General features: G+C 49.6%; 1 long non-coding RNA gene across 1 annotated transcript; it reads left to right on the top strand.

Moving 5' to 3' along the window:
• Positions 1 to 571: 571 nt before the first annotated feature.
• Positions 572 to 3,637, top strand: LOC115948375. The gene is made up of 2 exons (XR_004082192.1): positions 572 to 1,970; positions 3,073 to 3,637. It is a non-coding gene; the product is annotated as an uncharacterized LOC115948375 (long non-coding RNA).
• Positions 3,638 to 11,419: the final 7,782 nt, after the last annotated feature.

Genomic DNA, 11,419 nt, shown 5'->3' with positions numbered 1-11,419 from the left:
TAAATAAAATGAATGGGTTTATGCCACTTACAAGAAAATGCTTTATTTAAAATATCCACTCAGTCTTGTATATTTTATGGTATCTCAGGGAGCAGCCGAGGCTCAGGCCCCAGCAGCCTTGTGCTGAGATACCATATTATGTACAAATTCACTTCCAAGTGCTTTTGGAAGCAGACTTCCCACTCCTGAGCCAAACCCCCGTAGGACCAGCCTTGCGGAGGAGGGAGGGGGGAATCCAGAAACACGTAGTTTAAGGGGAGTAAAGGAAATAAACATGATTTTCCTCTCAACACAAGGCTTCTGGTTTGAGGTGTCCAGGTGCCAGAGACACTGCTGGGTGCAGGGATGCCATGGGTCGGTTCTCAGCTCCCACCTGGGAGCACGTGGAGATCAGGAGCACAATGACATCTCTTTTTTTATTTTTTTTTTTAATTCTCCATATAAACCAATATTTACCAGTAATCCTGTGTTTCTGTTTTTGTTTTTTGGCAGACTTTTACCAGTAAATATCGGTTTATTCCTGAAACCAGAAGCCCTAAACATACCTTTGTTTATAAGGTCAGTTGGCATTTTGTCTCTCTCATTCCCCACTCCCCCCCAGTACAACCCAGCAGGTGGTTGAAAGGTACCAAGTTCTCTTTCTAGTTTTCCTGCTCTGCATCTCTGGGAACTGGAGCCCGCAGGACCTAGAGCCTTCTGTTGGTAATGTAGATCCGAGTTTACAAATTATTCTTTTACCATTTTAAATCCTGCTTTTAAGGACAGAGGTGTTCCCACCTGCCCGCCACGGGGACTGGTAGAAACCCCTAAATTGCTCCTCCTCTCCGAAGCCTGTGGGTAGGTCTCTCACTAGCATCTTCAGGCTTGGGGCTGAAAAAATAATTGATCCCAAAATATACACTAAAAACTGCCATTTCTGGTTTACTGTGAGCAGGACCGGGGGAGGGAAGGGAGGGAAAGGAGTTTGAAACTTACTTTTCTCCCCCTTTTTTCCTAGAAAGCAAATGTGACATGGGGAGGAGGGAGAGAATGTGAACATGGCCCTTCCTAAAGTCATTGTAAACTCTTCCTCCAAGGCTGGGAAAAAGGGCAAGTGAAAGATCTGATCCTTAAAAGGACATCACTGGGTGTCTGAGACCCCAAAAGCAGCTGGCGATTTTTAAGGACTCAAATTGCTTTTGATTTATCCCAAGACAAATTGACTTGGGAATGCTGACGCCTCCTTTTTCCCCACAAGTATTTGCCACCCAAACACTGCACGTTTTGTTAATATCCCAGAAACAGAGAACCTGATGAGGGATAGAAAATGAGTTTACTGCATGGTCCAGGCCAAATTTTTTCTCCCAAGCAAACAAAATTAAAAAATTTTTAAAAACCCTCAAACCAAAGCCCATCCCTGACCCTCCCCAAAAAAAACCTCCTAAGAAAGCAAGTCCAAGAGGATCTCAAATGCCCAGTCTGGTTCTGTCCTCCATGGTTGACAGGGGTGTTTTTGGCATAGCTGCAGCCCAACCATGTCCCTTTAAGGAGCACCGTGGCTCATTTCCTCCTCACCAACCCCGAGCTGAGGTTCCTGAGAGCTGATCAGAGCTCCTCAGCCTTAGGTGGAATCCAGAATGAGGGGAGGCCTTCCAGCTGTGCACTTTGAGCTGAAAACTACCTTTCCTCCCCTTTTGCAGCCTGGGTGGTTCTGATTGCTGGCAGTTCTGTAATACAACCTTAATCTGAGCAGTTGAGGCTGGTCCTACCTTATCTTCAGACGTCTTGCGGAGGACTCCTGTTACCAGTTTGGTACTCAAAAGCTACACCCCACCACCAGAAGTCACTTTTTGTTTTTTCCAAAGGCAGTGATAGCTCACCCTCTCTAGCTCTAATGGGAAACCTGATAATTGCAATGCAACTTTCTAATAAATTGTTCATATATTCATAATTCCGTTGCAATCCCAAATTGGAGAAGAGATCTGTTAAAGGTATATATTAGTCTAGATTTTTCTTATTGTAAATACTGTAATTTTATAATACTGTCAATATTTTATTAACTTAGAAATATTTAACAGAGTTTAATCTATGGTAGTTGATTCATTTATAGGTTTATGTTGCAGCCAATTACATTCTAATGTAAGATTAACTTTCAGCATGTAAACTTTGAGTGAATATATCTTTGGAAAGATTAAGAGAGAAAACTCTCACTCTTAATCTGTAGTATTTATCCCCAATTCCCAATTGGTAATTATTTAACGAAATATTAGGAGGTTTTGAGAGCTCATGAATCTAATAACTGCAGTTGGATTTGAAAACTTGAATTTTGAGATGTACCTGGCTCTTTGACCCTGTGAAAAAGTTCATTTCAGTACCTGACCTCTCTAGCACAGAAGTCTTTATTTTGAGCGAAGGGACACTGTCAGTTCAATTTTAGTTTCTTGCTTTTGGGGGGAAAAAGAAACCACAAAACGCAGCCGTGCGGCATGCGTGTGAATTCCTTTTGGCTCGCAAGGGGAGCAGCTCCTCTCCCGAGGCTTTGTGTCCCCGGCCAGAGCAGCTCCATCCCGGCAGTGCCGCTGCTCCCGCCCCAGCCCGGCCCCAGCCGCAGCTCGGGGAGATGGAAAAAGTGCACAAATCTCAAACTTGACTTGATTTTTGACCAAAGCGTTTGCTTTTTAAAAATTGAAATCTCTCTCTCTCTTTTCACCTGATGGTGTCCCTTTAGCATCATAAAGATGTTCATGTTCTCTGAAAACCGTGAGAAGTGATTTTCTTTTCAAGGCAGGGGAGAATTGGTCTGTCATTACAACTTGCATAAAAAATACCAAAAATATCTTGAGGGTTTTCACAGGCGTTGGTATTTTTTGAGTGTAAAAGTTAATCTTGATTAGAGATGTGCCAATCTTTACTGCTTTCCTGTAGTGTTGTTACACTTAGGCATTTCAGTTCACTTACAAATATATACTGTAACAGTATACTTTGTACAGATTTATTTAAAATTTATTTGAAAACTGAAATAAAGTAGGCAGAAAATAAAGATATTTATTTTTCATTTGACTATGTAAGAAGGTATCATTCTTTTGGTTTTAGTGCACTGGTGTACCAAGCCTCAGAACCACTGCTTTCTCCAGCTCATAGGATGCTTTTCCAGACTGTGGATACGTGTATGTGTACTGCTGTGTTGATAAGTAAATGCCAACGATGGAGTTCGTTGCTTTTATACATCCCAAAGAGAAGTTCTCCACCGTTCCCTGTCTGTTTTCTGACCGAAAAGGCGTGTGTTTGTGAACAGTGTTCACGCCAGCTCTGCCACCCCACCCTCACATCAGCTCACACCAATGCCAGGATGGGAGGAGTTGCCTGCGTACCTTCCCCAAAACACCCCGGGCCGCAGTGGCATCGTCAGGGAGCAGTTTAAACCTGTGTCCTTTGGGCTTTGTGTAAAGCAAATGCAGAACAAGAAAAATTGAGATGTTAAATCCATTAGAAAACAAATTCCTTATTGTACAGTAGTATGGAGATCTCTAGTCAACCTGCCATTAATAATAGATTCTTATTTTTTGAATGATCTATTTAAAAGAACAGCAAGCATTGTATTTGCTAGTAAATCTGAAGTGTTTACATGGAATTACTAAATAAATTATTTGATCTAAGATGGCTCTTATCAGTGCTGATTTTTAATAATGGAAATTCGGTTTGGCAGCTGCTTTTTTAGTTCGTGCTGTTCTTTAAAATCTTCCAACGCAGGTTTTGGGGTTTTTTTTTTTCACTGCATCCTTGTGGTTCAAATTAGGTTCTGAGGAAGAGGCAAACCACGCCTCTCCCTGCAAGGCCTGACAGGAGTGCTAGCTCACGTTTTCCAACCCTTTCCATGAGGCTTTACCTACACATCCAAACCAGCTGAGATGAGCAGGATGCTCTGAGCCCAAAGCCCTGCAGCACTCATTGCTGCTCACTGGGGCCTGGAGACACAGGATGAGGTTTTTACAGCAGAAAGCTTTGGGATAGAAGTAGAACATCCTCCTGTGAGGTAATGAGTTGTCACACTCAGTTCCAGCGAGGCTTGGTCCTGCTTCCTGCTGTTCCAGGGCTGCTGGAACACCCTGTGCTCCCGGCCCTGTCCCCAGCCCAGGGGCCCTGGGTCCACGGGCAATCACCAGAAGCAGATGAGGGCTTTGGATCATCAGCAAAGCCAAAGGCAAATTCAGGAGCTCTCACCCCTTCCAAGCCCCAAGGGCTGCTCTCTGCCGGCCTGGAGCTCCAGGGCTGGAGGATGGGGCCGGTGCTGCCCTGCCTTGGGGCTCCCTCCTGCAGGTGGAGAGGCTGGATGCAGAAATCCCGGTACCAGGAGCGGCACAAGAGCAGGCAGGCGTTGCAAATGCCGAGTCTGGCCACACCGTGTCCCCCTCCAAGCGCCGCAGCCGCTGCTTTTCTGCCTGGTGCTCAAACCTGGGGAAAATGAAAGCATCAATAATGCACCTGTCCCCGCAGTGCCGCTCCCAGCCTGGCGCGGACCAGCGCTGAGTCACCCCATGTTTAATTCAACGCTCTCAGCGCCAGAGCCCTGGCTCCAAACCCATCCAGTGCTTACATTATGCACCAGCTGAAATTCTTGTTGGACATGGATTTCACACTTCGTGTTCAGGGCAGGATTCCCGGCCCACCCCACACTCGCTCTGCTGGCTGGGGAGGGGTGAGCCCGGACCCTGCTCTGTATAAATGGACAGTGCCTCCCCCAGCCTCCCCCTGCCCCCTCCCTCTCCCCTTTCCCTCACTGGTTTGGAAAGGTTTGAGATATCCATCCCTGGGCCTTGCAGCACCACCCCAGCTCTCCTGGGCTTTCACTGCAGCAGCTCACCTGTCAGACCACACTGTTTCCACCAGATATTATTCTGCTCTCTCTTACTCCTCTGAAGAGCATATTTACGCAGATCTCTATCTCCTTTGTGAGCTAGCCCATGGTTAGGAGCAATATATTCCTAGAAATTTGCTTTCTGGTTTGGGAGGAATAGAGCACACCGATGACATGGCTCCATTTGTCTGAGCAACATCAGGAAACTCACCTGGGCCAGAGCTTCTCCAAGCTGATACCCACTGCCCAATGGTGGGTGCTTGAGAAGAAGCAGGAAACAGCTGCTCTACACCTTGTCAGGCCATGAAAGGCCCTTATTTTGGAAGAAAATACTTCCTCTTTAGCCTAATTTCCCACTCCAAACCCAACACTTTCTGTAGCACATGGGAATAACCCTCAGCATTGAATCTGCTGCCTCTCATGTCTCCAATGCTCATCTTAATGCTTAAAGCAAAAACCAAACTGAAACATCAGACAGAAACTCTGGTCACAAAGTTTTGGGGTTTGTAGTTGCTCACATTTGTTTGCAATGGATGGGGCAATGCTCCAGTTACTCAGATATGGAGCATCCTGAGCTGGCCTTGCCTCACAGGATGGCTCCCAACCAAAGCAATTCCTTCCATGCTGGTTTGGTTGGCATTGCAGAGAACCTGGGATTTTTCTGGGAATTGGCTGAAGTAGGTTATTCAAGATAAAAAGAAATGCCCCAGGGTGGCATCCCTGACCTAGGGAAACAGAGAAGGTATTTTTGCTGCTTCCACCACTGCTGTTCACATGGAGAAGTGACTCAAAAGCCAACTGGTAGCTGCCCAATCCTTCCCAGTCCTGCCATGCAGGTGTTGGGAAGAGAGACTGCTCTGGATTTCCAGGAATGCATATTTGCAATCAGGAGGCATAGACATGAGCTTGATCCATCTCCTACGAGCTTCCCTTTGAACCCAGCAAAGCATGGGAACTCTGAAAGGAATACTTGAATAATTTTGTCCTGGATTTGTTTCTCCAAATCTAAAATGCAGAGATGCTGAAGGTGAGGAACTTTATAACATACCCAATATTCCAGTTGGCCTGGGAATCAAAAGCTGAGGCAAGGACAGAGGGTGATTTCTGCTGCCAGGCAAGGAGGAAGGCAGTGTGATTCTGTGACTCTTGGGGAGCCTTTGCTCTGCACCCCCTGGGCAAGCTGGGACCCAGAGCCAGGGGCCAGCTGCTCCAGAGCCTTTGGGGGCAGCTGCCTGTCCCCAGGGACTGCTGGGGAAAATGTCCCCATGAGGCAGCCAAAGCTGGGTGCCAAGGGATGCCTGGAAGAGCTTGACTTGCCAAGGATGCCCTGGGAGAGCCACAAACACAGTGGGAAAGAGGAGAGGACTGGTTTGGAGCAGCAGAACCCAGCTCAGCCCTACTGACCCTACAACAGGCGTTGCCTCCCTGTGTCTCCCTTCACTCTTCATCCCAGAAGTGCCTCCCTGAGCCAGCATCCATCACAGCCACAGCAAACACCGCCAGGAGTGACCAGAAGGACTGAATCCTCCTAAAACTGGAAGCAGGAGATGCCCAAAGTGCCTGTGTGAGACAGACAAACAATGCCTGCAATGTCCAGCACAGCTCACAGCCCGCAAGGATCCCCAGCTGAGGCTGCTCATCGTGGTCTTGGATTGAACCTGCAGTGCATCTCCCAGGAATGGTCATGGAAAAACACCTGCCACGCTCTGCCTGCTGCACTGGCTGAGGGCTGGGCTGACATCCTGGCCATCACAAGGGCAGTCCATGGCCCAGTGTAGTGCTGGGCTCCCACAAGCACAGGAGGAGCTGCTCCACCCCACAGTGAGCAATTCCTGCTCCTAGAGGGTCCCTGAGGGAAGCCAGATTTGCCCCTACCAGCTGGTGATGCTCCCCCTCACTTTGCCAGTCAGGGAATCCATCCCAAGATAATCCAATGCAGCTGAAAAATCCTGTTGCTCCCCAAAAAAATAACCTGTAGCATCAACAGAGCAGCTGTGGCTGCCCCATACCTGGGAGTGTTCCAGACCAGGTTGGATGGGGCTTGGAGCAGCCTGGGATACAGGAAGATGCCTCTGCCCATGGCAGGGAGGAGGAGCAAGATGAGTTTAAGGTCCCTTCCAAACCCAAACCATTCCATGATTCCATGAACAGCCACAGCTCTCCCTCCAGCTGGTGGCTCCCCCTGCCCTGTGAGGGTTTGCCCTGGCTCACAGCAGACACTGAGGTCCCCACAGACTTTGTGCCCAACACAGTGCCTTGCCCAGGGGCTGCAAGAAAGGAGCGAGCCCCCAAAACCCCCCAGGCCAGACCTGTGCTGGGGGCATAGCACCAAGGAGCTGCAGGCACCTCCTCACTGTGCTGAGCACTCTGAGAGTAACATCTTGTGCAGGGTGAGCTCAGTCCATGTGGGGAGCAGCAGGGATGAAGGGAATCCCTGTGCCAGCTTTGATGTCCCCTGGCCCTGGTTGTCCTTCCAATAGCCTGTGGCACTAAGTGCTGCTAATCTTGCATTTTCTGTGGTGAATTGCCCTTCATTTTCAGCCTGCAGCTCAAGGATTTCTCAGCAAGCTGCTGCTTCTCTGTGATAGAATTAGTGACAGTGGGGACAGCAATAGTAATTATTCAGTAACCTAGAAATGACCTTTTGATTTTAAAACTCCATGGTTCTACTAAGTGCTAAACATTCACCAACCTAAAGAAGGTCTTGAAACCCTGAAAACATTTGGGCAATAGCAAAACACCTGGGAAAGGTGCTTAAGGAAGGAGAAGCCCCAGGAAGTGTCTCAGTGAGTGAAGGATTCTGTTTGGAGCCAGGACACGTACCCTTGAGCCCTGCTGGTGTCACAGCCTGTGGTGACCCTGTCCCAGTGCTGGGACACAGGGATCCCTGGCTGCAGGAACAGCCCTTCAAGGCTTTTTGGGAAGCAGGAGGGATTACCCAGTCCATGCCCCAGAACAGCTGTGGGCACAAGTCCAATAGATGTGGAACTGCTGGTGACACCAGCTCTGCGCCATTTGTCAGCCTTAGAGCCCCCAGACCTTCCTGCCCATGTGCTGGCACCACCCTGGGAGGAGATGCCACAAGGAACAGGCAGGAAAGAGAATTTCTCACCTCCCATGGTCTCCTGCTCTGCTTGCAGACCTCCAGCTCCCAGTGCCACTGGACTGGGCACACACTGGGCAGGGTGTCCTGAGCTCTGCTGGCCTTCACACAGACCTACTCCCTGCAATGTGGTTTTGTGCCCTGCTTTGGGCCATGATGGGCAGTGGGATGCCTGATGAGCTTCTTAGGAGATCTCCTAAGATCTCCTAACCCCTTAAACTCCCACCTGCTACCCAAGCTCCTCTGGGGAGGAGGAGATGAACCTGGGATTAGGGAACTGATAACCTGAGTGTCTCCCAGCTGTTCAGCCCCTGCTGAAAGGGAAATCTCAGTCTCCCAGGGATGAGTCAGGCAGCCAGATGAAGGATAAATTTCTAGCACTCTTTTTCACTTCATACCACAAATGTGCCCAGTGAGGCTTCTCGTGGGCTCCTGGGCCAGCAGCCCAGCTCACCCCTAAGGCTCAGCCCAGTCCTGCCAGGTGAGCAGAGCTCCCAAAGCCCCTTGCAGGTGGTTGGAAAGGTGCAGCCTGAGCCCTGCAATGGGCAGACACACACAGACCCTGTTGGGAGCTGGGACTGCTGGAGCTGAGTGAGGGCACTGCTGGCTGATGCTGGATGCTCCTCTCAGCCTCTCCACAGAGCTGTGCCTGAGGAAGAGGAGCATGAGGAAGGCAGTGCAGTGCTGGGACCCTCTGGTGTACAGCTGGGTTGGGGCCCCACTTCAGTCAGAACAGAAGTGGCTTTTTGGCTTTTTCACCTTCCAGTTGGGCCCCCTGAGGTCTTTCTGCCCAGACAGATCCTTGACACAAAATGGGAATCAGTGATTCAGAAAAATACAAACCATCTGTGGAGCAACGTCACAGCAGAGGCCACTTCACACGTGTGAGCCCTCAACAGACCTGCTCCCTGGGGAAAAGAGGAGTTAGCTGCAATATTTTTTTAATGACACTGCTATTTTGAAAGGAATAACTCATAATAACAATAATTGCTTCCTGTGCATGCCCAGCACGTGTGCTTTGAGCTCAAGTAGAATATTAATAGTAATTAATTACAGCCCCTCTGACAGCAGCCAGTGTCAGGAGGGGACACCCACTGGTGTCAGCTCAGGCTCTGCCTCTGCCCTGTCCCTCCACCCCTGTATTTCACCAGCCAAGGCTTTGCTCAGCACCTTCCCTTCACCTAAGAGGTCCCCAGGGCCATCCTGGGGATCAGGGACAATCGCTCCATGGCTGCAGGAAGCAGCCCAGCGTGGAGCCAAGCCCCAGTATCTGACAAAGAAGCTTGGCTACAAAATTCTTCTCTGTCTATTCTAGAAAAGCTGATTTCCTGCTCAAAACAATGTGGTGATTCTCACCTAATGTCCCCACTGGAACGTTTGGCTTAAACAGATTTGAAATTCATTTGAAATCTGGTTTTCCACTCACTTTAGCAGGCAATCCTGAGCAAGCCTTGTGCAAACCCAGCACTCCTAAGCTCAGCTCAGGGTGCCCCAGGAAGATGTGGAAAGGAAAGGAAAGGTTTGGGCTGGGGGGTAAGAGGAGATGGAGGGATTTTGGCTCTCCCAAACATCCAACCCCTGACAACCTGCAGGGCTCCCTGCCCTCAGCTCCTGACCTTTGGCAGCTGGAGCTGGCTCTCCCAAGGTGCCTGTGTCTTTTCTGACTCTGCCTCCTTTCAGCATTTTTTAAAATCCTTTTCTTTTTTCTGCCTTTGAAATCTTTTTCTCCAATTTCAGCATCTCTAAAGGATGAGTGAAGCCAACTGCTGTGAGTTCTGCTGTCAAACAGCTATTTACTAAGCACCAAACCACACTGTTGTGAGTATTGAAAAAATACATATCAGAGCTTTTCAGGTCTCTAATCCAGCCAAGCACAAAGGATTTGGGGATTTCAGCAGTTCCTGGGCAGTCTTGAGCTCTTCTTCCAAGCAGACATACGAAACCACGAGCACAAAGATCCACCAAAGTTGTGTCCAAACCCAACAACACCCAAATAAAACCATCACCTGTGCCTGGTTTCCCAACACCTCCTGACAGGAGCAGGACCTTCCTTTTGTTTCCCAGCTGATTTTGGCTGGCACAGAGGTTTCTCATCAGTGCATGAAGATCACATGTGCTGCCAAGGCTTCAGCCCATCAAAATGACCCCAGCCCAAATGCAATGCACTTTAATTCTGCCCAGAGCTTCCACCTCTCCCTGGCACATTGAATGCTTGTGAGATTAAATAAAATGCTCATTTTTAAAAATAAATCCCAGAGAAAAGTACAAACCCATTTACAAGATTTATGTTTGATGCAATCAGGCTCCAAGCCTGGGGAGGTGGAGGTGATAACGCTTTTCCTGTGCAGCCTGTTAGATTAATCAGCTATAAAATATTGTGGGGTTAGTGGACAATTCTCTCTGGCATTCACAAGACCCAGGTTGTTCTCCCAGAGGGTGGTGGGCACTGACCAGGCTCCCCAGGGCAGTGGTCACCACCCCAAGCCTGACAGAGCTCCAGGAGCTCTGGGACAACACCCTGAGGCACAGGGTGGCATTATTGGTGTGTCCTGTGCAGGGCCAGGAGCTGGATTTAATGATCCTCGTGGGTCCCTTCCAACTCAGCATGTTCTGTGACCCTGTGATTCTTTGATGTATTATTTTCACAATGTTTTTTACATCCTTCCTGGCTCAGGGTTCCTCTCTGCCTCTCCTGGGCTTGTTTCCAGGGAAGCAGCCCATCTCTCCTGTCCCTCCCACTGCCACCCCAGCTCACTCCTGCACAGGGTGGGACAGCTTTAAATGTTTCTGCCTGCTGAGACCTCTCTTGTACCAATTCCCAGCAGGGTTTAACACCCTGAGCACCTGCAGAGCCAGGAGCAGGGCCAGGCAGTGCCAGCCACTCTGTGCCCACCAGCATTATGGCTTCAGCCCCCTGATGGGCTTGGCATGGCTCTGGGGGGCTGGCAAAGGCCCAGCAGCGCCCCCACAGTCCTGTTCTGCCAGCAGTGCTCAAAGACACCCCATAATATCAGTCAATATCTGGTTTTGGGGAACCAGAACCACAACAGCCCGGGCAGCACAGCTGGAGCAAACCAGGGAGCCCCCAGGACAGCACCAGACACCTCCTCAGTGGAGCCCCTGGGGGCAGCTCCTCCAGGGGAGCAGCTTGGAGCCCCAGATTCCCCCTCTGACTCCTCTGCCCAGAGCAGGGCAGCTGCCTCAGGAGGAAATGGACCCAGCACAGAGCATGACAGGGCAGGGGAAAGCAGAGACAAGGCACTGTCAAAAGAGACACTAATTAGTGCTAATTGCAAATAATCAGCCAAACCTGAGAGCATGAGGGAGCCCAGGCCTGGCACAGGCAGTGGCCCTGGCTGGAGGGAGGAGGGCACGTGCCAGGCAGGTCTGATGGGAGAATCCCAGAGATGGGACCCCAGTGCCTCCCACACCATCTCTGCTCTTCCCATGCCCCACCAGACAGAAGCTCCCACGTGCTGCAG

Source organism: Geospiza fortis, unplaced genomic scaffold, assembly GCF_000277835.1.
Source record: "Geospiza fortis unplaced genomic scaffold, GeoFor_1.0 scaffold413, whole genome shotgun sequence".
NCBI classification, from domain to species: domain Eukaryota; kingdom Metazoa; phylum Chordata; class Aves; order Passeriformes; family Thraupidae; genus Geospiza; species Geospiza fortis.
This window is presented reverse-complemented; position numbering and strand designations above follow the sequence as displayed.